At 29.0% G+C, this 17,457-nt stretch overlaps 1 protein-coding gene and 1 non-coding gene across 2 annotated transcripts in view; both read left to right on the top strand.

Annotated features, from left to right (window-relative positions):
* Positions 1 to 17,457, top strand: part of LOC113378704 — a 291,296-nt gene that overhangs the window by 105,510 nt on the left and 168,329 nt on the right. The gene's annotated exons all lie outside the window — the stretch shown is intronic.
* On the top strand, positions 811 to 881 carry Trnae-cuc. The gene has a single exon. It is a non-coding gene; the product is annotated as a tRNA-Glu (tRNA).

Here is a 17,457-nt window from a genome sequence, read left to right as displayed (position 1 = left end):
ATAATAATACATCTTATAAACCAATTAAATAACGTATATTTAAAAATTATATTAAAGTATCATAAGCTAAACAATATTGCTCATGAATAAAAAAACTTACAAAAAATTGAAAAATTTTGTTATGAATTTTCAAACATTTCCGTTTTTTTTATATCATTTTTTTACCCCTACTTTCAAATATTATTATTGAAGAATTTTTAACTTTACTCGTTTTTGAAAAGATTTGTCTAGAAATACTGGGGAACCTTGTGATTGTATTGTACAAATATTTTTTAATGTTATTTTGACATAGTATGGAAGTTTTAAACTTTCGACACTTTTTCTAATTTACTGACTTGAAAACTTATTATTCCTTTTATACGGACCATATAACAATCTCGAGATAAAAAATATGCCCGGACCGCGTAATTTTCGAAACTTTAATCCCTAAATTGAATGAAATGTACGTACCACCATTACTTTTTTCTGTCGTGAGATCAGCTCATTGCTTTATACTCATTCAGTATATTATTTTAAAAGAGGACGATAACACACATATTTTATACTCATACTTTTTAAATGTAACTTACCTGCAAAATTACTTGTGACCAGTTTTGATATAATATAGTTTTATATCTGGGAAATTATTTTTTTAGGTGAAAGATATTAAAGTGTATAAACACTAATTAATAAGATTAAATATTTGTCTTAGTTAGTGAGGAAAGTTGGAAAAATTTATATAGTTAAGCTTGCTTAGAAAATAAACCTTCAATAATATAAACAATTTTTATATTATTCTAGGGTATGGCAAAACAATGGGTTTTGTACATATCCCATGTTGTCTAGTGGTTAGGATACCTGGCTCTCACCCAGGAGGCCGGGGTTCGATTCCCGCATGGGAATTTATTTTTTATTCTACTTTTCAAATATTTGTCATTAAAATTAAACATTTATTAAAACATAATGGATTCCTGCAAAGGTATTCAAAATTAAGCACTAGAATTTTAATTTACTTCATTTTAAACATAAGGCTTGCTGCTCTTTTGAGTTTTCATGAATACATTTCTTATAAGTGAAAAATATTAAAGTAAGTGTATAAACCATACTCAGTAAGAGTAAATAATGAAATATGTTCATTATATGAAATTTTAAACTAGTTGTACGTGGCATTTTGCCTTACAATTAGTTAGTAAAAAGTGTGGTAAAAACTTCCCGACAAATGTAGTAACATATCGACTTATTCAATAAGAATTTAGATATCGCATTTTTAAAACTGTTACGATAGAATTTTGGAATTTGGTACAGCCCATTATTAATAAATTTTGATGAACTTTTATACTTAAACCATATTTCATATGTTTGTAAAAATTTAGAATGCTCGTTAAGACCATGAATCATATTTTCAGCAATTAATTACGAAGAAACGGCCTGGATTTCCAACTGATATTTTTTGATTCAGTATTTTTGGCTAAAACGTGACGAAAAATTTTTCATCTACCTGTTAATTCAGAAGAAATGTCTCGCCGATCGATGGGCCAAACTAATCAACGCAAGTCTTTGACGAGGTTCATCAAAATGGCTTTTTTTCTAAATTCGGTGCAGTCGTTTTTGATAAAACAAAGACAAAAAGTCAAATTTTTCATACTTTCATACATTCACACATACATACTTTTTTAAATTTAGGTATCAAACGATTCAAATTGAATTGAAACGTTGAGAAAACATAAAAGTAATAAATCGAAATTTCTGTCAAAAACATTTACTTCTCCATTCAAATATACATAATTATATTCAAGAACAATCTTGGGTTGTTTTAGGTAACGATGGCATTTCTTAAAACATATTGAAATTGGACTTGCTTCAATATATGGTTTAATACATAATAAATATACTCAAAGGTAAAAAAACATGTCATTTTGTCGTGATGCACATGTAATTTTAGAAAATATATAAATTTGATAAATAGTAACTATTATTTAAAATTAGGCCGAATTGGAGAAATTGGACTAGATTATGAGGATTCGATCGACATTTGAACTATAATCTTAACTACTTTTTAGTTTATGCCGCCACTATCAAATGTTTCTTGCAAAATGTGCAACTGTACAATACTGCACTTTTGATAATATAATGCCAATCCCAATATTTTAATGTAAGTTTGAATTTTTCGGAACGATTTGAATTCAGAATGTATATACATTCGACTTAAATGAACTTAAAAATAAATAAAAAATCTGTGGCATTGAATATTATTGGTGTATTTAACGAGAAGGGATAAAGATTCGTTAACCCTAAATCCAACCTAATTCTGCACATTCTTAAATTGCCATGACGATTCCATGAATTCGGGATCTCTTGATCAATTTCTATATAACTCGACAGCGCTTAAGTACGAAACGGGAAATTTATTCATCTGGCAAATGGTTTACGTAGCTTCCCTGTTCATGCGTAAATTTCCCACGGCCGAAAAGTTTTCGTTTTATGAGTTCTATCTTAAAGTTTTACTACTAAGTAATACTAAGTATTTATTATTTTATATGGCGGTGAAACTGACGGTGAGTCGGCTTGATATATAGATAAAATTCTGCAAATGTTTTAGATAGCGCCAAAGTTACACTGCTTGTGAGTCATATATGCAAATTTATAAGAAAATCAGCATAGATAATGCATTACCGCATAGGTGAAAAAAGTAACATAAAAGAATAAAATTTTTGTAATATATATGCTTATATTTTTCAGATTTTATCGTAAACATAACTATTAAAGAAAAACTATAAGTATTGAAATATATTTATCATGTACGTATGAGAGTACTAATGTGTGGAAGTAAGAAGTTTTCACAAAACATAAGAAAACTAGTGGGGTGTATGGCATCGTGCCTTAAGGCAAATTGCTGGAACTTCCCGTACCGTAACGTAATGTTCGAGGAATACTGAATGTCTTCAAATAGATTATTATAAATATCGTAACATTGTCTAATATTTATAAGAATTATATAAACTGAATTGCAAAGTTAAAATTATTTGTCTAAAGTATATTAAAACTTTAGTCAGAATAAAACTAAAATCTGAATTATTTTCGATATACAAAAAAAAAACTAAAAAAAATATATATACATTTTTTTCCAGAATCAATTATTTTGTTAAGACAAGCAGAAAGTTCTTTGAATCATTTAAATCGGACGCTTAGTTCTCTCAAAAACTGCCATTTTTTACATATTTAGCTTCGTAGCTGGCTGGGCTGGGCTTGCCTTTGCCAAAAGCTGATAAACACTTCTCCCAATCATTACTAATTGAATGTTTTTTAGATCGGAATCCGTTACTCCGTTCTCTCAAAAAGTCGATTTCTATTTTCTGCACTCTTTTCCCTATCAATAGGAATCGAATGTTTTTTGAACCATTCAAATCGGTTGATCCGTGCGCCCGAAAACGTGACTGGAAATTTGTATCCATACATACACACACACACACACACGCACACATCCATTTTTTCTGAGGTATGCCAAAACGTTCAGAAACCTTCAAAACGTCGAGAAATGTAAAAATTTTCAATTCAATCCCTACGGGAAGTTAAAAATGGTATCTCATTGTAATTAGTACTTAAACGACTTCAACCTTCATAAGAAAAATTAAGTAATTTTTGTAAGTCGAATTTATGCAAACCAATTTAAACCAAATCAAACTAAATTAATCCTTTCATCTACCTATTTCATGATTACCAAATGCAAATTACCAAATACATATTGTAAACAAATTATTCCTTTAATGCTTAATCTAATTGTAAGAAAATATATATGTACATACACAAGTTAATGTTAATTTCTTAATAAATATTGATTTATGTTGATGTCTATATTTTTTTTATTTTTAATAAACACTACAAAATTCTTCATACATTCGGTTATACGGATTTTTGATTATCCGAACGCCTAGCGACAACAATTAGTCCGGTTAATCGAGTTTCTACTGTAGTTGTATATTTGTGTCACTCATACAAAGTAACACAGAAATATCTCCTAATATCAATTTGTTACTTAATATCAAATGTACACTTTTATAATACTTTATATTGAAGGTCAGGAAAATGAGCTGGTATGCTTGGACCTTTAAACAAGAACAATGAAATATGATCAAAGCTTATTTGTTGTCGAAATTTTCTACTTAATTCTTCTACAATATTTGCAGATGTTTGATTTGTTTTTTAACTTCCCGTAGGGCAAGTTATAGTAATCGCAAAAAAATCGAAAATGAAAATTTTTATATATCTTTACGTTTCAGAGGTTTCTGAACATTTTGGCATACCTTAGAAAAAATGGATGTATGTGTGTGTGTGTGTGTGTGTGTGTGTGTATGTGTGTGTATGTGTGTGTGTATGTATGTACGTGTGTGTATGTATGTGCGGATACAAATTTTCGTCGACGATTTCGGGAACACGGATCAACCGATTTGAATAATTCAAAAAACATTCGATTCGTATTGATAAGAAGACGTGCTGATTAGTTTTTGGCGAAGGCAGGTCTGGCCGTTCCGATGATACGGGGCAAAAAGTGCCGAAAACGGTAACTCAGTTTTTAAGAGAACGGAGCGTCCGATTTAAATAATTCAAAAAACATTTCACTTGTATTGACAAGATGAAGAATCGATAAAATTTTCATAAAGGTAGGTCTAGCGGTTTCGGAGGTATGGAGGAAAAAGTAAAAAAATTAGCCATTTGGCGGTCAAAAATGATCATTAGACATATGCACATCAAATTATCAGATATTTTATAGAGATTTTAACAATAAGTATACATTTTGTTAACATTCCTATGGGTTCCGTACCAATGCTTATGCGTTAGACAGCGACGCGGCGCTTACGCGCTTTATATTTTGTCCCTATGCAGTTAAATCAGTACGATTGCTTTGAAAAAAAAGTTCAGATCTTCCACAATATGTCAAAATAAAGAAAAAAAAAATTTTTTTTCAAAAAAAAAAAAATTAAAAAAAAATTTTTTTTTTAAAAAATTTTTTTTTTCAAAAGAAAGTAATTTTTTGTCCATATATATAGTTTCTCAAAAATCTTATTTTTTCAAAGTACATTTTTTTCAAAAATGTTAATCGTTTTTAAAAAATTAATAATTTTTGGTACGGGAAGTTCCAGCAATTTGCCTTAAGGCACGATGCCTTAATTGCCTTAAGACAGAATTCCACTTACAGCTAGTTTAACTTCCCGTAGGGCAAGTTATAGTAATCGCAAAAAAATCGAAAATGAAAATTTTTGCATTTCTCGACGTTTCAAAACCTTCTGAACATTTTGGCATACCTTAGAAAAAATGGATGTATGTGTGTGTGTGTGTGTGTGTGTGTGTGTGTGTATGTATGTATGTATGTATGTATGTATGTATGTATGTATGTATGTGTGTGTATGTATGTGCGGATACAAATTTTCGTCGACGATTTCGGGAACACGGATCAACCGATTTGAATAATTCAAAAAACATTCGATTTGTATTGATAAGGAGACGTGCTGATTAGTTTTTGGCAGAGGCAGGTCTAGCCGTTCCGAAGATACGGGGCAAAAAGTGCCAAGAACGGTACCTCCGTTTTTAAGAGAACGGAGCGTCCGATTTGAATAATTAAAAAAACATTTTTACTTGTATTGACAAGATGTAGAATTGATCAAATTTTCATGGAGGCAGGTCTAGCGGTTTCGGAGATCTAATGAAAAAAGTAAAAAATAATGCCATTCGGCGGTTAAAAATTATCATTAGACATATGCACATCAAATTATCAGATATTTTATAGAGATTTTAACAATAAGTATATTTTTTTTTACATTTTTATGGGTTCCGTACCTATGCTTATGCGTTAGACGGCGGCGCGGCACATGCGGGCTTTGACATTTCGTCTCTATGCAGTTCAAGCAGTGCGATTGCTTTGAAAAAAAGTTCAGAATTTCCAAAATATGTCAAAATGAAGAAAACATTTTTTTCAAAAATATTTTTTGTATCCAAAAAAAAAATTTTTTTTTCAAAAAAAAAATTTTTTTTTCATATAATTTTTTTTTTCAAAAAAAAGTAATTTTTTGTCAAATTTGTAGTTTCTCATAAATGTTAATCGTTTTTAAAAAAATAATAATTTTTGGTACGGGAAGTTCCAGCAATTTGCCTTAAGGCACGATGCCCTAATTGCCTTAAGACAGAATTCCACTTACAGCTAGTTTTATAATTATTTAGGAGTGAAGACGTGTTATTTGAATTTTATTACCTAAATCTACATTTTGACGTCATAACCTCAAAGGTTTATCACATTTGATTTTTCGTTACACACATGATCGAAAGTGTAGAAGGAAAGATATCACGTGACAACACGATCTTCACCAATCGTATCAACTCGCTTAGAATGATCATATCGATGGCCAATGACAAATCAGTATTCGTGGCGTATCGCATTTTCGTCTGAATTTTACTGAGTTACTCTTCAGTCGCGCCTAAAGAAATTTTTCTTCAACAAATACATATTTTTTTGTTTATTTGACGTTGATACGTTTCCCTAGATAACATTTATGTTAATGATCGACTATCATGGACTTTTTAAATAATTGTTGATTGATAAATATATGATAAAGAGCACTATTGCTTTTGAATTCGATGCTGCTTGTGTTAATTCATAGTGATGGTGTAAGTTTTAACTAATCTAAATAATTGCACATACGATGAGAATCTGACACACTCGAGGAATATTATTAATAATAGGCAAGACGGGGCGCGTCTTGAGCGAACGGCGCGGGTTAAGGCAAACGCAAACGCGCTGCCTCGTGCAGCAGGGATCATCCGAGATTTAACGTTTCGTCGCGGCATTTTCGATTCTGTTTAGCAGTTTAATGTAAAATAGATATGCCGTTTGCAATAAGCGTATGTCGTGCGTTCACGTCGTGTTTGCATTTATGTTACCAAATCTGTGTACGTACAGGTGGCTTTGCATATTAATACCTTCGATAATCTATTTTGAATTTCAGGCACTATTCCTAGTGCGCCGCTACTCACAAATCGTCACCATTGATCAGCGATTTTCAACATAATACGATCCGACATACCGCCGACTGTACGAGATTCTTAATACAATGGATCGTTAGATAATTGACTAATTAATTTTCACGTTTAATTAAATTTCCACATCGCTTGCACTAGCGATGCCAGAATAGTACATATCAAATAATATCTGAAAGGTGCTGAAAATCATATATTTTAATTGCCCATACATTATACTACTGTGTAAATTTTAATTAAATATAAAGATAAACTATATGAGCTTTCTCTGCTATATATATATATATATATATATATATATATATATATATATATATTGCATGTCCTAGAGATATATTTATTATTTTATGTACAACAGTGTATCTATATAACAGTACCTTATATATTATATAAAATAATTTATTTTACTTTTTTCAAAATTCACATTTAAGAATACATTCTTATTGTTTTTCATTATTAACTTCCCAAAGGAGAAGTTTGTTTTCATAAAAAAATCCGATTTGCTAATTTTATGTTTTCTCGACGTTTCAAGCCGAATCAATTTTAAAAAATCAAAAACTTAGTTGAAAGATATTAGTTGGAAATGATACTGATTAGTTTTAAGTGAAAATCTACCGAGCCGTTTTCTTGTAATTAACTGTTGAAAAAAATTTTAAGCCGATTTTTATGGAACTTTTATTAGCGATATACGAGTATGTCATGGTCTTATAGAACTAACTGAAATATTACGGCCTTACGACAAGTAGTTTGATTTTAAAAATTTATCAAAGTGAGAAAATGAGTAGTTTTTTTGACGTTATCTAAAATTAAAATAAGACTATTTACTTGGTATAAAAATAGAGTACTTGGTCTTGATGAACATACTAGACCATTAAAGTCCTACGGTAACTGGTTTGCATATAAAAATGGTTGATTTTTGAAAATTAGCTTTTAGAAAATACTCCGAGTTAACGTGTTCGTTCGTATTCAATTATGTGTAATAAATCCACTCGGAATACTTTTAATCACTCATAAATTAATTTATTTTTTATTGATTAAGTCGATTATTTACACATATCGGGAAGTTCATGTAACTTGCCTCAAGGCAAAATACCAATACCAACTAGTTTATTTTATTATTTTCCATACAATGTTAGGAATGAATAATCAAATATAATGCGTAGTTTATATATTGACCGTTAGTAATAATGAATGTCGTTAATGATAATAAATATGAATAATAAACATAGTGTCTAAGATATATATCGTATATATATATATATATATTTATATATATATATATATATATAATATACATATACATATATATATATATATATCTATCTATATATATTATACATGAAAACATTTTTTACTCTTGGACATAATTTCAAATGTTTCAAAAAGAAATCCAATAACAAGAGATTTTCCACATTAGTTCGGAGCTCATTTCATAGCGTTATAAGTCTATTATCGTACATTGTAAAAGCAAACTGTTAAAAATTGAAATATAAAGCAAATTTTCGCTACTTACGTTATCTAAAAGTATAGTGTGCGGGGAAAACTATTACAACGAAAATTATGGGCAATTTTGTAGGCAATAACTTTATCTGCTAAACTTTTTCCGTAAAATACTTAGTATTCAAGATCTTTAGCACCAAGAAAATTATACACCATTTACTTACATGATCGTTATTTATTTACACATATCGGGAAGTTCATGTAACTTGCCTCAAGGCAAAATACCAATACCAACTAGTTTATTTTATTATTTTCCATACAATGTTAGGAATGAATAATCAAATATAATGCGTAGTTTATATATTGACCGTTAGTAATAATGAATGTCGTTAATGATAATAAATATGAATAATAAACATAGTGTCTAAGATATATATCGTATATATATATATATATATATATATATATATATATATATACATATTATATATATATATATATATATATATATCTATCTATATATATTATACATGAAAACATTTTTTTACTCTTGGACATAAATTTCAAATGTTTCAAAAAGAAATCCAATAACAAGAGATTTTCCACATTAGTTCGGAGCTCATTTCATAGCGTTATAAGTCTATTATCGTACATTGTAAAAGCAAACTGTTAAAAAATTGAAATATAAAGCAAATTTTCGCTACTTACGTTATCTAAAAGTATAGTGTGCGGGGAAAACTATTACAACGAAAATTATGGGCAATTTTGTAGGCAATAACTTTATCTGCTAAACTTTTTCCGTAAAATACTTAGTATTCAAGATCTTTAGCACCAAGAAAATTATACACCATTTTACTTACATGATCGTTATCGTTATTCTTATTATTCCTAATATTATTATTACTAATAATAATAATTGTTATTGATAATTAAAAGAAAAAAATAATTTAAACATTCTGAATTGTTTTGAAATATTAATGGTATTTATTTTAGCTGTTAAGTATGAAGAAACGGCCTGTGTGATCTTTGTTAAAAAACGGATATGCTTCATTTTTATTTTATATTCATTGTTTATTACATAGAAATAGTTTGACTGATTAGTGAGTTTTTTAACTTCTGAACTTGGTGCAATCGTTTTTGAGTATACGCCGATTTTAAATACAGTAATATATCTTGCAGATATGTTTTCCAAATTTTGTTCTAAGCAATTTAGATTAACCTGATGAAGGTTAATAGAAACGCCGAAAAAATAAAAAAATAGCAAACTGTATTTTCTGTCGTACACATAAACTTTTCCATCGGGAAGTCAACAAACAGTATTCCATGATTTATTTGCTTGAGTGCTTATTTCCGCCTATAATGATAATCCGTGAGATGCTTTATACGAGTACATCTAGTTTTATATTAATTTTATCTATCTACAAACACATATAAATCAGCTTGATTTTAACACAGAGCAAAATGAAATATAGGAAAGTCAATAACTTTATTCATTTCTCAATACTTCTGCTGTCTTCTGAAGTTATTATTAAACAACGTAGTAGTTCATAATATTACGTAGTTTTAATTATAAATTTATTGTTTGAATAAAGTTCGAGAATATCTTCCGGACGTAAGAGTTTCAAGATTTTAGATAAACTAATTTATTTTTCTTTCGCGTTCAAATATCGTTCATTGCCTTAATTAAAACTGTTCATTGTTTTTTACATATAGAACAGGGCTTGCGCCGCGGGTAAAGAGATCCACCACCGACATCTCAAAAGCAAGTAATGTTAAGAATTTTTTAACACCAATATTTGAAAGTAGAGGGAAAAAATGTATAACCAGTTATCACCTCGAGGGCAATGTTTGGAAATTCATAACCAAAGATTTTATTTTGTTATCAGTTTTTTTGGTCGTGAGGGTAGTTAGATTTAGATATTATTTTTAAGTACACGCTATTTATTTGTTTTATAAGATTTTATTTTATCTCCATAAAAAATGTACCCATGAAGTTTATATTTTACATTGGTTGAATAATGTAGCTATCAATTCGTAAAATCCCTTTGTAAATTAAAAATCAGACATTGGACGTATTTGCCCCTAGCTATCTCATTTTACCTCGCTTATGGGGTAACAAGAATCAGGTGACAAATTTTGAAAAACAGCAAAAAAACACATTTATATAATAATGAATTAGCTGGGAGGAGCTTTTTCTGAACATAGTCAGATATGTGTTATTTGTTGTGATATAATTGGCTTAGTTTTTACAATTGGTCAAAATCAAATTAGACGTTTTGTCTTTGACTCCTTGTAAAAGATATAAAACTTATAGTATTAGGAAAAAAGTTACTATTGTGAATTAGATAGATTACAAAACTTATATATCAGTAAATACAACTAGTAAATACATCAATAAATAAAACTAAATTTAAAAATTAATCAATTTTGATTGATGAAAATTGTCACCTAGTTTTGTGTGTGTTTTTGCTTGATTCATCTAATTCCTGTCTTTAATTTGCTTTATTTCTCAATTGGTGAAAAAGAGTTCATATATAACAGGATTAATAATTCAGGCAATCTGGTTTTCAGTGATCTTGAGCATGTTTCTCCATAGCCGAGCTTCCTACATGAATATTCAAGTATCTTACATAGGAGAAAATATAAAAGAGTTGCTGCAAGTTTGAAAAAAAATGATTAGAAACATTTATGAGATTTTTTCCACGTTTATACTTTATTCCTTTTAGTTGCAGCAATTAACGAAAAGCGGATATTTATGCGGGTCGATATGTTTGCGTTTTCAATATCTTATATCTCATTGCTGATATATTTAATTATATGTAAAAAAAATTGCGGGAATTTAATGAATTAATTTGATATCATTTAAATAAGATAATCAGAAATTGAAATCTCAAGTTACAATTGACTTGTAATATTTAACATTTTTATTAAGCATTTAATTTTATTTTTAAACTTAACAAGTCTTATTGATTAAAATTCACATAAAACAGCGTAAATAGAATAATTTTTTTTGATATATTTAAAATTCCAAATGGTAGTTTTACTACTTGATTATTTTATTGCATTTCACTAATATTATATTATATTATTTTTGTAATTAATAAAGTAAATACAAGAAGTTAGAAATAAGTATGTAACATTGATTATCCAGGAGATCATCAAAACTTTAATATAACTTGCAGCATAGTTTCTATAACCAAATGTTTCCACTTTATTATTGAATTTTTGCTGAGTTTTGAAAGCTTCGTCGAACGAGCAGAAGAATGCACTTATATCAACTTATATTATCATCGTGTTCAATCTACCTAACCTGTATTTTGGTTTCATCAAGATTCAACCTTCCTCACTTTACATGAAATATAAAAGAAATCAGTAAATTGCTATTTTCGGATACATTTTTTGCACTAGAAACTGCTTTAAGCTAAAATCATGATAAAATAAAGTATGATACTTATACTATTTTATTAAGGGACAGAAATGAATGCACGAGATTAATTGTCTAAAAATATGTAATAAAATTTTCATAGATACAATATATCTCATACAATAATGAAGTATTCTCATCGAATGTTTCCTTACTACAGTTAATTAAATTTGTTAGAACTAGAACTAGAATAAAATTATACCGTCACTGGATGGGCATTTATATATGAAAGCTCAAACTGTTGTTCTATCTCTGTGTGATGAATTTTATTATTATTATACAATTTCTGTAATAAATGATAAAAGATATCACTGTTTGTTATCAGGCTGTTTGAGGCGGGTATCGTACCTGGGATATCCCATTGAAGTTCGATAGTTTTACACACCAATCCACGGTGGAGCCCTGGACTTTTAATAAAGTATAATGTTATGATGTCGACAATAAATTTTAAATTAAAATGAAATGCGGTCAGAAATGATTATTAGATATATGTACATCATCAGATATAATATGTAGGGTAGAGCGGGGCTAGTAGAGCATAGGGGCAAGTTGAGCAATCGAAATATCTCGAAAACTATTCACCGTCCGTTTAGGCATTATATGGCGGAAAGATAGAAGTTTGGGAGAAATAAACATCCCGCAATCGCTAGTGGCCGCTGGACAAATGAGTTAGGCTCACGGGCGTTTTGATTATTTTGAGACCAAAAAGTAAAAAAGTAATTCATCACGAGTTTTAGTCTGGTTTAGTCAATTGTTATTTATTTTTAATCAGGTAAATGTTATTCTTCCATATAATTATAGTACTTTTAATATGCACAGAGATTCTGGGTATAATTCTCACGGTTTTTTTATAAACTCACTTTTATTTTGAAATTCCGAGTTGGGGTTAGTTGAGCATAATTGCTAAACTTGTTCTGTCACTAACACAATTACCATTAACTTCCAGAAATTATTATTTTTAAGATTTAAGCTAAGTCTATGAGTAAAAATGTAAAGAAATAATGTTTTTAAACAAAAATACTGAATATAATGGTAAAATAATTCCTAAGATACGATATTGTTTTGTTGATTCTATTTTTGGTTAATTATTCAAAGAAAATTACTATAAGTTTTGGTTTTTCTGTCAATAAAGACTATAAATATAGAACTGGTTATTAAAAACTTATTTTATTTCATCACTGATCGACATTGAACCTATGATTTCATTATACTTTCTTAGTGCTCAACTTGCCCCACCTATGGGGTACATTGAGCATACAGGACTTTTTGCATTTAAACAGCTGTGGCTTTTAAATTTTACTTATTACTAAAAAATAGTATTAACACTTTTGTTAAGCGATAAACAACAAATCCATTAAGCCGTATAGCAATTTATTGAGACTTTTCATTGAGGAGCTACAGCCGTTTAAGTAAAAATTTGCTCAACTAGCCCCGCCCTACCCTACAAATTTTGTTTACATTTCTTTAGGTTCCGTACCAATGTTTATCCATTAGACTGCGACGCGCTTTGATATATCATCTCTAAAATAGATAAGGATTGCGATTTATTTAAAAAAAGTTTAAAATCTTCAAAAAAATTGAAATATAAAAAAGTCAATTTTTTCGAAAAAGTCTTTTTTTAATTTCAAATTTTTCAAATATCTATTTTTTTCAGTTTAAAAAAAAATTAAAACTTTTTTAAAAATTTTAATTTTCAATCACCATCGATTAATAGCGCGTTATGTTTTGCCACATAATAAGTGTAAATAAAATTTTAAATAATCTTATGTATAAGATATTTTAAAAGAATGTAGAAAACAATTCTTTCAGTTGTTTAACGATATTTGTTGGCGGGCACATTAGACGTGCGGAAGTAAGTCCTGGCCGAAGCGTCTACTGAGAGTAGTTCTGGGCCGGCGTAGTACATCGCCGCCGCTGTACGCTCGCCTGCCGGACACAAATCAAATTAAAATCAATTATGTAAGTGTAATTACCGGGTCGGTCGGTCGGCCATGGCTCTGAATTCCAACACGGGACAACGGCTATTCGACGGTTACTGCTCGGTGTTCAGTATACCGCCGACTGGATTTCACGATAGGTGATTAGATTATCACAACGCAATATTTCGGAAACGTTACGTATTTGGATTTGTCTCAATTGCGCCGCAACGCTGATGAAGCGTTATTAGGCTCGTTCGACGCTAAACTGCCAAGCACATTGTGCCCAGATAATAGCACTTGTTTACATCATTACATCGTTACGGGGCATAGTACCTGGGCTAATATTTTTACGCTTTTTGAATTATTTTAAGAGAACAAAGCTCGCGTGGTAGCGCTCTTGTATTTACAGCAGCACCACTTCACCAATCGAATATATATGGAAAATAATGACCATTTTATTTTGAGGACTCTCTCTCTTTCTCTCTCTCTCTCTCACACACACACACACACACATATATATATATATATATATATATATATATATATATATAATATGGTACATAGGATTATATAATATATAATATATGGTACATAAGATATATAATATACGGTACATAAGATTTAGATTTTTTTGTTCGACGTTGAGAAATATTTTTGAAATGTAAATTTGCATTCGTCGAAGTATTTTGGAGGATTACAGACTTGTAACAGTTTTTTTATTGGATTTATATATCTTGAAATCTTCTGATTATTTTTCTATGAAATTAAGATAAATAGATACTGTAACTATTCATCTATCGAATCAAGTAAAAATAAATCCAGAACTGTTGTTTATTATTCTGCAATTAATCATTGTTTAAAAAACGTGCGGTGTTACAACTTTCCCAGTGTTTGAGGCTAGTTGTAACGTCTACCAAGTTAAGTAGTAACAGCACCAAAACGACAATAGTACTTCTGATAATTTATTCTTTACTCATTTTTAAGAACAATTACATGTTTCTGAGTAATCCTTTTCATAAATCGACTCCAACTAAAATTATTACAATTAAGATATATAATGTCTCCTGAAATATACATTTATATCATAAATTAACATAAACAACATTAACGTCTCATGTAACACAATTTATATTTGCTCAGATCTTACAAACTATTTATTCTATCCAATGTTCTTCACTTGAATCTGTTTCAATCATTCTTGTATGTTTTAATTAACCCCAGGTATATTTTTTTGCATTAATCAAGATTAATATTTAAAGAACTTAGCCATCAAAAAAAAAATTATATATTATCAACGATTGATAAATTTCAAACACATTAAACATATATGCAATTTAAATTAGTTGATAAAAATAACGCAAAACCGAAGTTCTATAATAGATCAATTTTATATTACATATAAAAAATGACGGACGGTATCTATGACAATATTATGCAGGACGGTTTGCTTGTCTAAACAAGGCAACAATTATTTTAATATCGTCAACGATCCTATTGAACAACACCTGTTACTAGATACCCCCTAGTCCTCCTTCTATCCTTTTGAAAAATTATTTTGTATGCTGGATACAGACACATAATTTGTTCATATAACCTCAACAAACAAATTTTAAATAATATTTTATATATGGAAATAAAACGGTGGCATTTATATACGCAGATAAATTCTTTTTTTTATGTGTATATTCATGATTTTTTATTACATAGATTATTTTATTATTATTATTTAAAATGCACGGTTTATATAATAAAATACTTAATGTTATTAACAACCATAATCATGGGGGTGTTTTCATATGATGTTTGTTTATATATATATATATATATATATATATATATATATATATTATTTGCATATTACATATTTCATATGTACAATTCATAATGTCACTATGATAATTATAATGCTCTAAAATATTTACACATATTTATAGGTATGCATATTTATGAAAACGAGAGAAATTTTTTATTTGTTATAAATGCGTGTGTTTTGTGCGTATATCAATCAGCCTGTTGTAGGATTTTAATTTATATTCGTATTTTACAATAATACATTGCGCATCGAATAGTATAGAGAGAGTTCTGCGATATGGCGATACAAAGGTTTGAATGCTGTTTAATTACGGATAGTGCTACAATTCAAATGGTTACATCTATACGGAAACATTCGTTTATATCCGCTTAGCGTATATTTGCAACGCGCATTACGAATTATGCGTTAAATATTTTATTCATGATGATTAATGCTACGCATTTAATTATTTATAATTTTACGTTCATATTTAAGCCTATTTAAATTATTTTTAATTGCTACGCGATGAAAAATAACATAGAAATAAATTTATATCGTCATAGCATATTGATAATGCACAACTCAATCTCATTGTTATTTGCCTGATCTGATCCATAGTTCCATTCACACTAAGTATAGGGAAAAGTATAGGGAAAGAAGATTTTTTTAACAACAATACTTGAATGTAGAGAGCAAAAGATGTATAACCAGCCATCAACTTAATTCTTACCATGCTCTATTCGGAGATAAACGGCAATGTTTGAAAATCCATAACAAAAGTATTTTCTTCCGTTGTTAGTTTTTTGGTTGTGAGCACTGTTGTTTAGTTTAGGAGACTTAAAATAATTTTTAAGTATACGTTATTTAATTGTTTAATAATATGTTTTGTTAATTCTAAGTTAGATTTAACAGTTCTTTTTATATAGCCTCTATAAAAACGCGTGGGTGGGTTAAAAAGGACCAATTGAACCTTCACCCTGGAAATGGAAAATGTGTAAACAATAAAAAAGAGTGAATAAAAAATTAAATTAAGTTAAAAAAGCAATTTCACAAAATATAAGTTAACTAAATAGTCATTCCAACCATGCTGATAATTTTTTTCATGAAATATCACATCAAGGTTATATACAGTATTATCTGAAAAAAATCCACCCGTAAAATTTATATTTTGAATTGGTTGCATAATGTAGCTATTATTTCGTAAAATCCCATTAAAATCCCTTTAAAATTAAAAAATGAACATTGGACTTCTTTGCCCCGTGACCGTTTTATTTTAACCCGCCTATGGGGTAAAAAAGGCCAAGTTACAAGTTTTTGAAGAACTGCAAAAATAACATATTTCTAAAACGATGAATTAGCTGCAGTTTTACTGATCATGATCAGATAGTTGTTTGTTGATATGTATTATTTTTTTGCGATATAATATTTATTTACTTTTATAAAGTTGGTTAATTTTTTTTATCCATATTTATCGATGTTTACAATAATTTTAGAACTAATTTTATGTGAAAACAAAAAAAGAATACGGGTTAATAATTTATGAAAGTAAATGTCAGAAATGGATCCCTTTATACACGCGCCTACACATTTGAGTATTGAAAAAAATATATATTTGTGCTTTTTAAGTATAGGGTAGGGCGGGGCACAAAGGTCCAATTCGACTTTAAGTAATTATACTATCTAAACCAAAAGAACTACATCATAACACATAACGCGTATCAAACAAACAGCTATCGAACTAAGTTCAGTGAGATTCCCAGTTAATTCTTAGTTTTAGAAATATGTTTTTTTACTAATTTTCTAAAATTTGTCACCTGTTCTTTTTACCCCAAGGCTGGGACAGGCAGACATATTTAATGTTTTATTTGTAATTATAA

Source organism: Ctenocephalides felis, unplaced genomic scaffold, assembly GCF_003426905.1.
Source record: "Ctenocephalides felis isolate EL2017-DRISC unplaced genomic scaffold, ASM342690v1 CF-g0.4_SCAFFOLD_01886, whole genome shotgun sequence".
In the NCBI taxonomy this organism is placed as follows: Eukaryota; Metazoa; Arthropoda; class Insecta; order Siphonaptera; family Pulicidae; genus Ctenocephalides; species Ctenocephalides felis.
The sequence above is the reverse complement of the archived record's forward strand: the minus strand, read 5'-3'. Positions and strand labels throughout refer to the sequence as shown.